This window comes from Anser brachyrhynchus, assembly GCF_964034855.1.
Source record: "Anser brachyrhynchus genome assembly, chromosome: 8".
Taxonomy (NCBI): Eukaryota; Metazoa; Chordata; class Aves; order Anseriformes; family Anatidae; genus Anser; species Anser brachyrhynchus.
The window spans coordinates 834,232-848,730 of NC_137702.1; the positions used below are offsets into that span (position 1 = coordinate 834,232).

The following is a 14,499-nucleotide window of genomic DNA, read 5'->3' on the forward strand; positions in this document are numbered from 1 at the left end:
GCCGGACATGCTAGAACTCCAGTATGAACTGGAATCAAAGGCAGCCAAGTGGTATGCCACAATTGATATCGCTAATGCATTTTTCTCCATCCCTCTAGCAGCACAGTGCAGGCCACAGTTTGCTTTCACTTGGAGGGGAGTCCAATATACTTGGAATCGGCTGCCCCAGGGGTGGAAACACAGCCCTACCATTTGCCATGGACTGATCCAGTCTGCGCTGGAGCAGGGGGAAGCTCCTGAACACCTGCAGTACATCGATGACATCATTGTGTGGGGTGACACTGCAGAAGAAGTTTTCGAGAAAGGGAAGAAAATAGTCCAAATCCTTCTGAAGGCCGGTTTTGCCATAAAACAGAATAAAGTTAAAGGACCTGCACGAGAGATCCAGTTTTTAGGAATAAAATGGCAAGATGGACGCCGTCAAATCCCAATGGATGTGATCAACAAAATAACAGCTATGTCTCCACCAACTAGCAAAAAAGAAACACAAACTTTCCTAGGTGTCGTGGGGTTTTGGAGAATGCATATTCCAAATTACAGTCTGATTGTAAACCCGCTCTACCAAGTAACCCGTAAGAAGAATGCTTTTGAATGGGGCCCTGAGCAACGACAAGCCTTTGAACAAATTAAGCAGGAAATAGTTCATGCAGTAGCCCTCGGGCCAGTCCGAACAGGACCAGATGTAAAGAATGTGCTCTACACCGCAGCCGGAGAGAATGGTCCCACCTGGAGCCTCTGGCAGAAAGAACCTGGGGAAACTCGAGGTCGACCCCTGGGGTTTTGGAGTCGGGGATACAGAGGATCTGAAGCCCGCTATACTCCAACTGAAAAGGAGATATTGGCAGCATATGAAGGAGTTCGATCTGCTTCGGAAGTGGTCGGTACTGAAGCGCAGCTCCTCCTGGCACCCCGACTGCCGGTACTAGGCTGGATGTTCAAAGGAAGGGTCCCCTCTACGCATCATGCAACTGATGCTACATGGAGCAAGTGGGTTGCACTGATTACTCAGCGGGCTCGAATAGGAAACCCCAGTCGCCCAGGAATCTTGGAGGTGATTATGGACTGGCCAGAAGGCAAATACTTTGGGATATCACCAGAGGAGGAGGTGGTTCGTGCTGAAGAAGCCCCCCTGTACAACAAGCTACCGGAAAATGAGAAGAAATATGCCTTGTTCACTGACGGGTCCTGTCGTATTGTGGGAAAGCATCGGAGATGGAAAGCTGCTGTATGGAGTCCTACACGACGAGTTGCAGAAGCTGCTGAGGGAGAAGGTGAATCGAGTCAGTTTGCAGAAGTAAAAGCCATTCAGCTGGCTTTAGATATTGCTGAACGAGAAAAGTGGCCAGTTCTCTATCTCTATACTGATTCATGGATGGTAGCAAATGCCCTGTGGGGGTGGTTACAGCAATGGAAGCAGAACAACTGGCAGCGCAGGGGCAAGCCCATCTGGGCTGCGGCATTGTGGCAAGATATTGCTGCCCGGGTAGAGAACCTGGTTGTAAAGGTACGCCATGTAGATGCTCATGTGCCCAAGAATCGGGCTACTGAAGAACACCAAAACAACCAGCAGGTGGATCAGGCTGCTAAGACTGAAGTGGCTCAGGTGGACCTGGACTGGCAACATAAAGGTGAATTATTTATAGCCCGATGGGCCCATGACACCTCAGGCCATCAAGGTAGAGATGCAACCTACAGATGGGCTCGTGATCGAGGGGTGGACCTGACCATGGACACTATAGCACAGGTTATTCATGACTGTGAAACATGTGCTGCAATCAAGCAAGCCAAACGGTCAAAACCTCTTTGGTATGGAGGACGATGGCTGAAATATAAATATGGAGAGGCCTGGCAGATTGATTACATCACACTCCCTCAAACCCGCAACGGCAAGCGCCACGTACTTACAATGGTGGAAGCAACCACCGGATGGCTGGAAACATATCCTGTGCCCCATGCCACCGCCCGGAACACTATCCTGGGCCTTGAAAAGCAAGTCTTATGGCGACATGGCACCCCAGAGAGAATTGAGTCAGACAACGGGACTCATTTCCGAAACAACCTTATAGACACTTGGGCCAAAGAACATGGTATTGAGTGGGTGTATCACATCCCCTATCATGCACCAGCCTCTGGAAAAGTTGAACGATACAATGGACTGTTGAAGACTACACTGAAAGCAATGGGTGCTGGGACATTCAAAAATTGGGATACACATTTGGCAAAGGCCACCTGGTTAGTCAATACCAGGGGATCTGCCAACCGAGCTGGACCTGCCCAATCAAACCTGTTACGCACTGTAGAAGGGGATAAAGTTCCTGTAGTGCACGTAAGAAACATGCTGGGTAAAACAGTCTGGGCTACTCCTGCCTCAGGAAAAGGCAAACCCATTCGTGGAATTGCTTTTGCTCAGGGACCTGGATGCACTTGGTGGGTAATGCAAAAGAATGGGGAGGTCCGGTGTGTACCTCAAGGGGATTTGATACTGGGTGAGAATAGCCCATGAGTTGAATTGTAGTATGTTAATTATTATATAATAATGTATGTCATCACTACCATGATTGCTATATATCATAGATGAAAATGGTGATTAATTAGAATGTATTGGACAGAGTGTAACCTGAGCATGACATAAATGGTATGGAATAAGGGGTGGATATCTGTCCTGGTTCCAGTTAGGACAGAGTTAAGTAGCTCATAGTAGCTGGTAGGGTGCTATGTTTTGGATTAGGATGAGAAGAGCGCTGATAACATGCTGATGTTTTAATTGTTGCAGAGCAGTGTTTACACCAGGCCAAGGACTTTTCGGCTTCTTGCTCTGTCCTGCCAGCGAGCAGGCTGGGGGTGCAGCAGGAGCTGGGAGGGGACAGACCCAGGACAGCTGACCCAAACTGGCCAAAGGGGTATTCCATACCATCTGACGTCATGCTAAACAATATATAGGGGTGGCTGGCCGGGGTGGGGGGGCCGGCTGCTCGGGAATAGGCTGGGCATCGGTCAGCGGGTGGTGAGCAATTGCATTGTGCATCACTTGTTTCGTACACATTATTATTGTTAATACTATTACCATTATCACTATTATTATTATTATTGTTATTATTATTTTCCTGTCTTAATAAACTGTCTTTATCTCAACTCACAGGCTTCACTTTCCCGTTTCTCTCCCCCCATCCCAGAGAGGGAGGGGGGAGGGTGAGCGAACGGCTGTGTGGTGTTTAGCTGCCAGCCGGGTTAAACCACAACATCCATCTACCTGTATTTCACCTCTGTGAGAGGCATGCACCAGCTAATATGAAGACTGATCTTCAACCTAAAAATGGTATTATATTGGCCCAGATGGGGAAGGATCTGGCAATGTGGCAGTTAAAATCTTGCACTATATTTAGAGGAATTTCTTTGTAGCTTCTTTGTAGCACGTAACTATTTTCAGTGTAGTTATTGGTGTGCTGCTTTTGGGGATCTGGCCCTTCATAAGTTTGATGATGACACTAAGAGTATAATAACTAAAATATAATGGCTTATTCCTTTAATGTAACAGACTAAAGTGATTTTTAAAACTGTAATAACTCTCTCTACAGACTTTAACTATAACTCTTTACTCTAAAGTAACTTTTTAATGTGTTTTCATGCTCTGTATTTTTAATCCTTGGATTCTTGAACTGGAAGTTAAATTCTGATGTTGATCTGGTGTTAAAATACTTGATACCTCCTACCTGTCAGACACTTTGCTAGACAAGGTGTGAGTGGTATGCCATTGCCTCAGAACCAGTTTTCACTCTACATCTTGATCAAAGTTACATTTGCTTATTTGCACAGGCTCTGATAAAAGTGAATTTAGAACTACTCAATGCTGAGATAGTTTCCAAAGGTCCACCAAAATTCTCACGTTGGAGTAAAATACAATGTGTGTGCTTTGAAGTATTATATTTAACACCGCAAAAAAATATTCTGAACTGGGAAATTTGCAATGATCAAGCAGCTCACTTAAATGAGACCTAAAATTTTCATAATAGAGTCTCAGAAAATTCTGTCCTTTTAATCCAGCTCCCTTTCTTTCCAATTGCTTTTAAACACAGTTAGTGCAAAGATTTTTCTATTCCAATCACTTAAACTCCCATCTTTAATGGAGAGAGCTCAGCCAGGATCCTTTTTTCATTATGCATTCCTTTAAAAAAATAATAAATTGCTTTTTCTTTCCAAGACAACGTGTCAGTTACAAATTCGTGGTATCTTTCCAGGTTGAAAGGCTTGTTCCTCATGACAGGTGTCAGGATCACTGGTGATGCAAATTAATATTAAAGAACAATAAATGAGTGGCAGAGGAAATCTTCAAAATCTTCTCCACCTAAGACACTCAGCTGTGGACCTTTAATGCCCATAAAATATGAATTGCAGCTAGGCAAATTATTGAAGGATTCAGAGCATTGATATGTGAAGAGCACGAGAAGATCCAGCTGACAGGCTCTTAGGAAACCAACCAAAGCATTTTAGATGCCACTTGGGCATATAAATAGCTTCCATACAAGAGTGGTACTTGGGTAGTTCAGTGTAAGAATCAAAATTGCAGTCATTATTATTCAGGTTTTATTTATCACTCGTAATTCATAGCTAAATAATTTTACAAGTATATGTCTCTGAATACTACTGTTTGAAAATACAACTTTTATCATAAAAAACAGGGATGTGTACTTGGGACTGAAAGTAAACAGAGAAAAATTCTCCAATTACCTAGGGAAATCTAGCATTTTGAGAATGTTTCTGTTCCCCACATCATTTTTTAGCGCTATTTTTGACACTTAGCGTTGCATTTTCACTCCTTTGGCTGGGTGGTGTCCTGGGCCGTGCTGGGACCAGGCACTCCTTCAGGCCTCCCACCCCGCTTGGCCTCGCTAGCCGCAGGGGAAGGTGCTCCCGCAGGAGCAGCTGCTTTCCCTGAAGGAAACGCTTTGTGTGCCCAAAATGTTTCCCTCATGTGAGATGCCTGGCGTGTTACTGCTCCAAGAGTGTCATAAATACACAGGGGGAGTCAGGCTGCAGGTACGCGCAGATTATAAACGTGACAGTAAGCCACTCTCCATAACAAGGGAGAGACAACACGGAAGAAAGGGCTCCTTCTAGGAGGTTATGTCCGCGCTGGGCTCCACTGAGGTTCCCAAGCTTCTTTCCCGGGCACTCGGAAGGCAGGCGCTGCTCACAGGGCAGCCGCCGGGCGGGAGCGGGCCCGTGGCAGCCATGCACCTCGCTGGGCCTCGGGGCCTGCGCAGCGCCTCCCGTCACCGCGCTGCTCCGCGGGGCTGCCGCGGCCCGGCCGCCTGGCACCAGAGGCCTCCGGACACCCGCACAGCCAGGCGGTGGTGCGGCTCTTTCTTTTCCCCAGGCAGATTTTTCCAGATCAGGAACAGATATGTCCATGGGAACCCATACTTAGGGTGTCTTCAAGACGATCAACCTTCAGAAAGATGGCTCTGTATCTTGTTAAAAAGGAGGCTGTCCAAAACACATCCGTGAAGGCAGTTGTTACAGATTCTGTAGGTTGATTCATCCTTTGTTAAGAGGCACTGGCTTTTTATGGTCCCATTCACCTTCTTTCTGTGGTGAATTCTTAATTATTACCTCAGTGTCACTGGGAAAATCTGTAATTGTCTGAGTATTGGTTATAGCAATTTACTTTTTTTGGAGTCTTCACTGCTATAAAATGCAGTACTATGAAATAGCACAGGAAAGGTTAGTGTAAGTAATTTTTTAGAATCAATAAGTGCATACACAACTGCAGCTGCAGATACGTCTGAGGGGTTGTGCGCCACATCCATCATTTATACTGAGACTCCAGTCAGACATGCAGGGTGTTGTTATCTCTGCTCTCATTGTTGAACTGCTCGTGCTTTCTGCAGAAAATAAATTTATTGACATCTTAGTCTGTATTGATTAAAGCCCAGCTCTTCTTTGGGCATGAATTTTCCTGTATTTTAATGTGAAAATGCTATGGATAGCAAGCTGAACAGTGGAAGGACACCTGGCCCATTCATAGGCCCGCAGCTAGCATGCTTGCAGGTCTTCATGTAAGTCACATTATATAGGTGAGACCCATATCTAATAGATAGAGGGAAGGGTCCCAGTCTGCTGGCATGCTCTGTAACTTGTTGTGGTTATTCCCATAGCCAGTTTTCAATAAGTCAGTTTCTACACAGGATACCTGTGAGCATTCTGTTTAGTTTTTCCTTATGTATTTTTAATAGCGTGACTCCTGAATTGCTCCTGGTCAATAACCCCTTTACATTGTTGGCTATCTTTTATACATGATACAGTGAATTAAACATGGAGAAAAAATCTTTGGAAATACAGTTTCTATACATGCGTCTCAAACATATCTGTTTAGTGAGACAAAGTAAGATAAAGTAAATTAAAATATAAAACAAAATCTCCCTGAAGGGGACTGCTTTGTTTTTGTGGAAGTTCAACATAAATATTTATACAACTAATCCCAAACATTAAAGAAAGTAAAAAAGTAAAAATCACTACTGTTCACCACAGACCTCATTCTACTTTTTTTTTTAGCAATATCAACTTGCTGTTATTTCATAACTGTTTGACTAAGTGACCAGAAAAATTAATGTTAGGAAGTGCTTGCTCTTTAGCAAGCATTTTACATAAGAACAAAATCATAGTGGCTGGACCGTATTTTGTTTTGGCAATAGTAAAGACCATGGCGGTGAAGTAAGGGCTGCTGGTGTTGGGTTATCTTCTCATTCTTCTGCTTTCGTGTGCCTAGGTGTTGGGAAGTACAGTATGCCATGTATGTGATGCACACAGGGCAAGCAATTGTTTGGTCAGAAAGGCTTCCAAAAGCCTTCTTAGTCCAAAAGGACTTCTTAGTCCTGCCTGTTTATCACACATCCTCCTATAGAAATGATTTTTTTTCTCATCCTTATATAGTACTTACACCTTATTTAATACACTTGAGATCTGGGTGGTGAGAGGTGAGAGATGGGGATGTTTTGTAAGCTTCTCTTCTTCTGCAGTAAGCTTGCATTCGAGCCGGGACGGTGAACATCTCACCAGGGCATTCGCACAGCTCCTGCCCAGGCTTCCAGATAAAGGCGGAGGTGTTCGGTCTCTGCAGCGTTCCTGCAGGGTGCTTTTCTGAGCACTACGTTTGTGTCCAGGTTTGAGAAGACGAGAGCCAATGTCCATTCCCTTTCTGCACTGGACAGACCCTTCAAAATGACACTGACATTCTTACTGATGTGATGGCCTCATATTTCATTACATATGCAAATCAGGTAATTACCTGCTGGTATGCAACCGCATGCACATTTTTTGCATGGATAATTCAGAAAATTGTGCCTCAGGTGTTAAATGTTAATCTTTTTCCACACATGCCACTCAATTATTTATTTTAATGCACTTTTTTCACATGCACATCTATGTCTGCCTTGACACAAGCAAAAAATTACATCCCTTGAAAATTCAACACTGTGTTAGAAGATAATTGCAGTTTCCCATAGGAGAGAAGAATAGTTCTTTTTTTTTTTTTTTTTTTTTGATCCATAGTTTATTTTGTAGTGGGAATAAGCTCTTTGTAGAATATTTGCAATAAAAAGCTTTGAGATTGATTAAATGCCTTAGGTTCCTCTTGGTCATTAATCAAACTTGGCAGCCATTTATTGCTTTGAACAGTGCAAGGCAGGAGAGATAATCCTTTAAATATAATAAGTCCCTTCAATATAATGAAGTATAAATACTAGCATGGTGATGTAAAAGTTATATCTTTTAGTAATGACATAGTAATAATATATTACTCATAACTGATGCTCCTAGTTTCTAAATTTCTGACAAGCACAAGCGGTTTATCATTTATGTGGGAAAAAAAATTACCTAGAAAGAATTTACCTTTTTACTTCTAGTTAGTAAACAAGCAAACAAACAAAAGAACAAATTGGATAAAAGGGAGAGGAAAAAGATAATCTGCTAGTATGGGGCTCCCCTCCCCACACCCCCAGCACAGAGCATTTATTCAGATCAGTGCAAATATTCTTCTGACGTTATTTCCCTCGCTGATTTCAGAGAACAGCCCTTTATTCTAAGTGTTGCAGAATCTTTGGGATTCGTCATAATTTCCTTTCTGAGTGCAGGCTTGCAGCACAGCAGCAGGCTGGGTGCTAACCCTTTGGCTGTGGCCGCCATCTGTGGTCCCACAAGCGCAAGGTGCCGAGCACCGCACGGTGAGCGCGGAGCGATGAGCAGCGTGCCGGGACTCCTGGGGCACCGGCTGTGTGCACCACGTTGTACTGCCGTGCTGAAATGCTGCAAGGTGTTTAGAAGTATTTGTGAGGTTGCCTAACAGACACCCGTAAATGCGAACACCCCCAGAAGCTGCCCCCTGGCCCGGCGCTCCCAGGTCCCTGGGCGGGATCTTGCCTTCCCCGTGCCACCTGCCCCAACTTCGCCGGTTTCTTTTTCGCTGCAGACAGCAGATCTTTCTGGAACGTGCACCAGAGTTTACTTTGTGCTAGAGTCTTGGATTTTCTAGGACACTTGCTTACCCTAAATATTTTTCCTTTCTAGTCTCCGTCTGTTTACGGATAGACCCAATTAGTCAGATTTCAATCAGCACTGAGCTCTCGGCCTCAGGTTTAATGAAGGCTCGCTTTGAAGCCTGCGCTGCTACGTCTGAGACTCGGGCGGCTGCTGCTCCCTGTTGCCTGCTTGCGAGAGCTGTGCACATCGCTGTATACACGTTTTGGTTTTGTCGTGTTTTACTTGACGCCAGAAGGGACTGTTTCTCGTCGCAGGCGATGGTTCAAGGACTGGAGTCTTGGTGCTGGAGATCGCACCCAGAACGGGACGTCAGGCCCTCCAGTGGAGGTCCGAGCAAGGGGCAGTTCGTGCTCTTATCCGACACAGGTTGCCCACAGGAACAGTGTAATCTGTTTCTGGATGCCAAAAGCATTCTTCTTCTGCAGCGGTGACCTCTGGTTTGGCACAGCTGGGCGGGGAGGTCTCAAGCAGGCAGGCGCGGCTGCTGCGGAAGGGCTGAGCCCTCCCGGCACCTCGGGCTGCGGGACTTCAGTAGCAGGACTCGGGCCTTGAGCAGAACCGGCCCTAGCCGTGGTCTCCGCTCATGGGACTCAGGTTTGGAAACCCCAGTGATGCCCCCAAATGCCACACAAGGACCTCTCCTTCCTTTATACGGACTGTTCCGAAGACTTTATACCTGGCGTTCTGCTGATTTTTTTTTATTATTATTATTTTTTTCATCTCCTTATCTTGATTTGTACTTCTATGGATAATTATGTTTTTCATTCTTCTACTCTAAAGAGTGCCTAAAAATACAAAATTTGCCCACTTCCCAAGCATCCTTCGATGCATAGGCACAGGAGATCCCAGAGGACAGCGCATCTTCCTATTCATGTTACTACAGATGTGCACACTCCCTTTTTCTGATGAGGGAAGTTTCTGCCCTCATAAATCCCCTGGAGCCCGCAGGAGGGCACAGCGTTCCCCTCTGTCTGTATTTCACCACTGACCCCTGAGCGTGCAGACCAAAACAAGTGACAGGAAGGAGGATGCAGGGATCCATTTCTCATTACTTCTGTCAGAAGGCGCGCGGCTAATTGCCCGCGGTGGTTGGCGGTGCCAGCAGGGGATAGCTCCCGGGGAGGCTGCGGGTGGAAGCAGCGCAGAGCGGCTGTCAGCTCCAGGCGCTGCAGGAGCTCTGCCTTGGTAGCTGGGCTGCTCGCAGGGCAAAGCGACTTACGGAGCCCAGATCCAGCAGCTCGGCACCCCAGGGACACCCCTTACCCCTTGCCGTCCGCCCACGCAAGGCCCCGCACCTTGCCGCGTGCCACTCGTGGCGCTTTGTGTCACGGGTCTGTGCTTTTCCCGTCGTGTTTAATTCCGCCTTGACTTTTAGGGACAGTCGCAGCCGTGGTACCCCCGGCAGCAGGGCATCGCTGACCCCCAGGGCCGGTCCCTCCAGCCCTGCAGCGGGGTCAGCGCAGAGGCGTTCGGGCTCTGTACGGACACAAGTGGGAGTGTTGGACACGACGCTTTCTTTAAGTATTTATAACGTTACCAAGTTTGGAACTTTAGGTATAGAAAAGGTACTGGTTCCAAGTCCAGGAAACACACAGCATACCTTAGAGGTTATTTGTCTCAGAGATTAAAGTCATCAGCTGGAATGAGCCGTATTTGCATAATCTCTCTAGTTTTATTTCAGAGCTTCAGTGTAAATTCTTACTTCCGTATAAATTTATTATTTACCTTTGTCGATGGAGACCTTGTCTCAAGTTATTTATCATATATATCATGTGTGATTATATTTCAACTTCAAATTATTACTGGCAGATATGTCTATTTTCTGGCACCTCTCTTTATTACACTTTGTGCTAGGCAATTCATTTTTCCTGATCAAGTCAGGGTGTCAGACGTACAGGTTCCATGATTTATTACTGTGCCTCCATACTATTTGTCTTGAGTATCCAGCTGTTCTCCAGCTGTTATTTTAGCACGTGTCTTACCTTTAGAAGGTTTTAACTGTACTGTAAAACCTCTAATGTAACTCATCTTCGTAATCCAATGTGATTATATTATGTACTGCAATCATTGCTGGTAATCTTTTTGCTCTTTTTTTTTTGGATTATTTATATATCCTGTAGCTAATTACTAATTTTTGTTGCGCTATGTAGTTGAAACATCAAAGAAAACTGTAATTTTTGTTCAGGTAGTTCAGAGGTCAAAACAAACAGAACTTCTACAGTACTGCATTATAAATATATACTACGTATTTATTTCTATAGTAAGCAGTGAGAAATAGCACAATATCTGCCATAAGAAAAATTATGTTCTTACATAGCACTAGAGCCTATAGCAGTTCAGCAGCAGTTGTTTAAAGACATTAATTGTTATAAGCATTATCAGATATGTTTATTTTAGTAATAGTACTTAATTTGGGTTATAATTTTAAAATTTGACTATATTTTTAATTGGTCATTTTAATTCAACCTGTGATATAGTCAAGGAAATTTTTCCATAAGACGAAGGATATTTTACCCCATCAAAGTTTTTTACTATTTCTGATTACATTATTTTATATCCTGTCAAGTGCTGCCTAATTTGTGTCTTCAGTGCAAACATTGCGACAAACTGACCACAGATACGAGGTATTCTGCTGTGTTCGGTTGGAAGGTCAGTTTGGGTTTTGTTAGTTTGTCCCCATGGTAGTGTTTGTTGGTGGGTTTTCTTTTTTCTTTTCTTTTTTTTCTTTTCAGGAGGAGGGGTTTACTTGACACAATACAGGAAAAAAACTGTTTTACAGTGAGGGTGCTCAGACACCAGAAGGAGTTGCCCAGGTTGTGGTAGCCCCATTGCTGCAGATATTCAAGCCCAGCTGGACATGGGCTCTCCCAGCAACTCCTTTACTGAAAATTTACTCTTTCAGCAGTCAGACACCGACCCTCAGAGCCTGCTGACCCTCGGGGCAGACTGCACAGCTTCAGTGTGTGCCCAGCCTTTAGTCTAGGAGGTGGGGTGAGAGCACAGGAGCTGGTTACTAATGTCTCAGAGTTCTCAGTAAAAATGCGGTGTTGGCTAAGGCACGTTTTGTTGTGCTAGTTCTGTCCCTGGCACGTTCTGTCGAATAGACACGCATGGACCAAAAGTTCATTTTGTCTGCTGGGGACGGAACGATTTCATGATTTCGGTATTGCAGGATTGGTTGTAGAAAGAAGGGATTTATGTAAAGTTGGCTATTCATTTCAGTAACAGTAATACTAATAATTTTCAACTGCAGCCTTTAAGAAACAGAAATGAAGTTTTTCAGGGAGGTTTAGGACTTGCTGAGGGCAGGAGGGCTGGAGTGGTGTGTGTGGCCGGGCTGCAGTTCCTCATCTTTGCGAGGTCCGTGGCTGCCCACTGAGGCGGTGGGGACAAAGTGAGCTGGGCACGGCGTCAGCCAGCGCTGCCCTGCTTGGTCCTTGAGCAGCACACCATTGCTTCGCTCACTTTTTGGGAAACAAGGCCAAGCGCAAATTTCTTCCATTTTCTGTTAGTAAATGGCTACCTTGTCCCTTTTCACGTGTCGAGCAGAATACTTCGTATCTAACTAAGGTGTTCTCTGCAGCCTGTCTGCTTAAAGCTCCGGTTGTCTTAGAACGTTTCCTTCGGGCTGTTTCCCAGAGAAGGGTTGTGTCCCTGCGGCCAGCACCCAGCCGGGTGCCGCAATCCCCCCGCGCGGAACAAGCTCCTTCTGCCCGCGCGGCGGGCGCTGGGGAGGCGGCGGGGCCCTGGCGTGCGGCACTGCCCGGCGGTGTGCCAGCGCCTTCCCACGGCCCTGCAAAGCCGGGTCCGTATCCCGGGTGCTTACACACCTATCTCTCACAGCGATGGCAACGCGCAATAACGGGGACCTGAGGAGCTGTAGGTTTGCGTGAAGGTTTCCAGGAAGTTTGAAAAATAGAGAAAGGTACATACTTGTATCTACCTCTCAAATTAGAAATAATTTCCAGTTTGTAAAGAAGTAATTTATTACACTGATCGTGTTAAATTAGTAGGTGGGCCAGATTCTAGTCTAATGTTAATGAATTATTTTGGTGCCATGATGCTTAATATCAAGTCTGGATACTGCCCAATATTTCATGTTGTGTTTTTTCTTTACCTCGAAGTATAAGGGAAATACATTATGTGGAAGCAGTCTTGTTTTACCAGATTGGAACTGACTCGTGAATTAAACTTAGAAGAGGAATCTTTCTTGTGTTTTAATTATACAAAGACAGTATGTCTGCAGTGCTGTCACATTGTGTTCACTGAAATGACTTGTCTGGATTGCCATTTTACTAAATCGGAAGTAATTGAGCAGGGATTATCCACAGCACTGGAAACATAGCCATTTCCTTTGTTAAGCCAGCTCTACAAAGACTTTTTTTGTGAATAAGCATAAAGTTTTTTAAAGGGACTGGGACTAAAATGCACAGCCCCTCTGCCAAGTGTTCATGCTGCATATTTGTGTATGTGCGTGCAAAGGCCAGTTCTTTACAAATAGGGTCCGGAGGGACTGTTAACAGCAGATGAAGGTTTCTGTATGTTCACCAGCTCTGGGATTTCCTATTTGCCAACACTACAAGAGCATTGTATTATAAATGAGAACAGCTTGCCGAGAGCTGTGGTTTCATGTTCGCTGAGAACAGACGAAGTCAACATGTTCTGATAAATTTGCAATGAAATGTAGGAGTGGGTTTACTTCCAGTGGAATGCGTCTCCCATGCTGAGAGGAGGCTTTTTTTAATTATCGCTTTCTTACTGAGGTAAAGTGCTTTGTAAATGTGGTTTTGTGAGATTCTTTACAACAACTTGTAGACATCTTAGAAAGAATTTTGAAACGCTTTTCTGGGGTGACAGCATTAGGAAGTTGGCAAAAATATGAACCTATGTTCATAATAACCAGCCAGTTTCTCTATTTCGAGGAAGATCAAATAAAATCCATATAATTAAATCATTCCCTACTTCCCCATGCTGGGACTGTTTACGGGTAGCAGTATCTCCAAGGATGAGAGATCAAAGGTCTGCAGAACACGAGTCCTTCCCTGGGAGAAAACACGCATCCCTTGCCACACACATACGCGGGGCGGACAGGACAGGACAGGACAGGAGAAGTGTTCCAGGCGTGTTTTCAGGTCCACAGGGGGATCAGTCACAGCTCCGCTTTCTGCTGTGGCTGCTGTGTTGCTGTGGCCTCTCTCCAAGAGGGTAATGTGGAGCTCCGATGGGACAGGCAGTGTTAAATCAGTACCATCTGAGTTCTTATTTCACAGCGTAAATGTGTCCTGAAAAGTCTTTCAAACAGCACCTGGCACATCATTTAAACGATGCCACAGGGAATATGCAAGCAAAACTGGGTGTAAAATCTAGGTAAACTGTTGTCTCTGGGGTAAATCTGTGGGACTTGTGTTGGTTTGCCAGGCTAAGGACTTTACGTGCAGCGTGTGAGAAGTGAAACGGCAGTACACGAAGGAAATTCTATACAAACAATTCAAAATAAATCCATATTTTCAGGCTGAAGAAGTCTGTTGAGTTAAATACATCCGTTATTTTCAAAGTGCACAGTAAGAATGTAAATTTTTTATGTACAGTTATGTGCAAGATTTGTGTAACTGGAGTAGGTATTTTACGTAGCAGTTGAAATCAGCAGCCAACCTAGTGGCAGTGCGGTGAAGAAAACCACCGGGAAGCGGAGATAGGCCGTGCTCGGTTTCTTTCAGAATTCAGTTCTGGTCTCTAAAATAAATGTTGGGAACCAGGTACGGTCCGGCACCGAGCCGCTCCCCAGCCTGGCGCCCACCTTCGGGGAAAAGGAAGAGAGGGAGAAGGGAGAGTTTCCTGTAACTCCTACCAAAACGTGCAGCGCCAATTTACATTCATATTTATAATGGTTATTAATTGTCCAGTTTATAACCCAATTTGCAAATCTCACTGGAGTGGTCAACATAATTAATCAGGTTACAGCTG

At 44.9% G+C, this 14,499-nt stretch overlaps 1 protein-coding gene and 1 long non-coding RNA gene across 8 annotated transcripts in view; one reads left to right on the top strand and one right to left on the bottom strand.

Moving 5' to 3' along the window:
- The window catches only part of LOC308199407, a 28,290-nt gene extending 16,206 nt beyond the window's left edge, over nt 1-12,084 (bottom strand). Inside the window, exon 1 of the long non-coding RNA XR_013954620.1 lies at nt 3,241-12,084. This is a non-coding gene — a long non-coding RNA (uncharacterized lncRNA). The remainder of the gene's footprint in view (nt 1-3,240) is intronic.
- The window catches only part of NEGR1 (neuronal growth regulator 1), a 322,390-nt gene that overhangs the window by 84,993 nt on the left and 222,898 nt on the right, over nt 1-14,499 (top strand). The window lies entirely within an intron of this gene.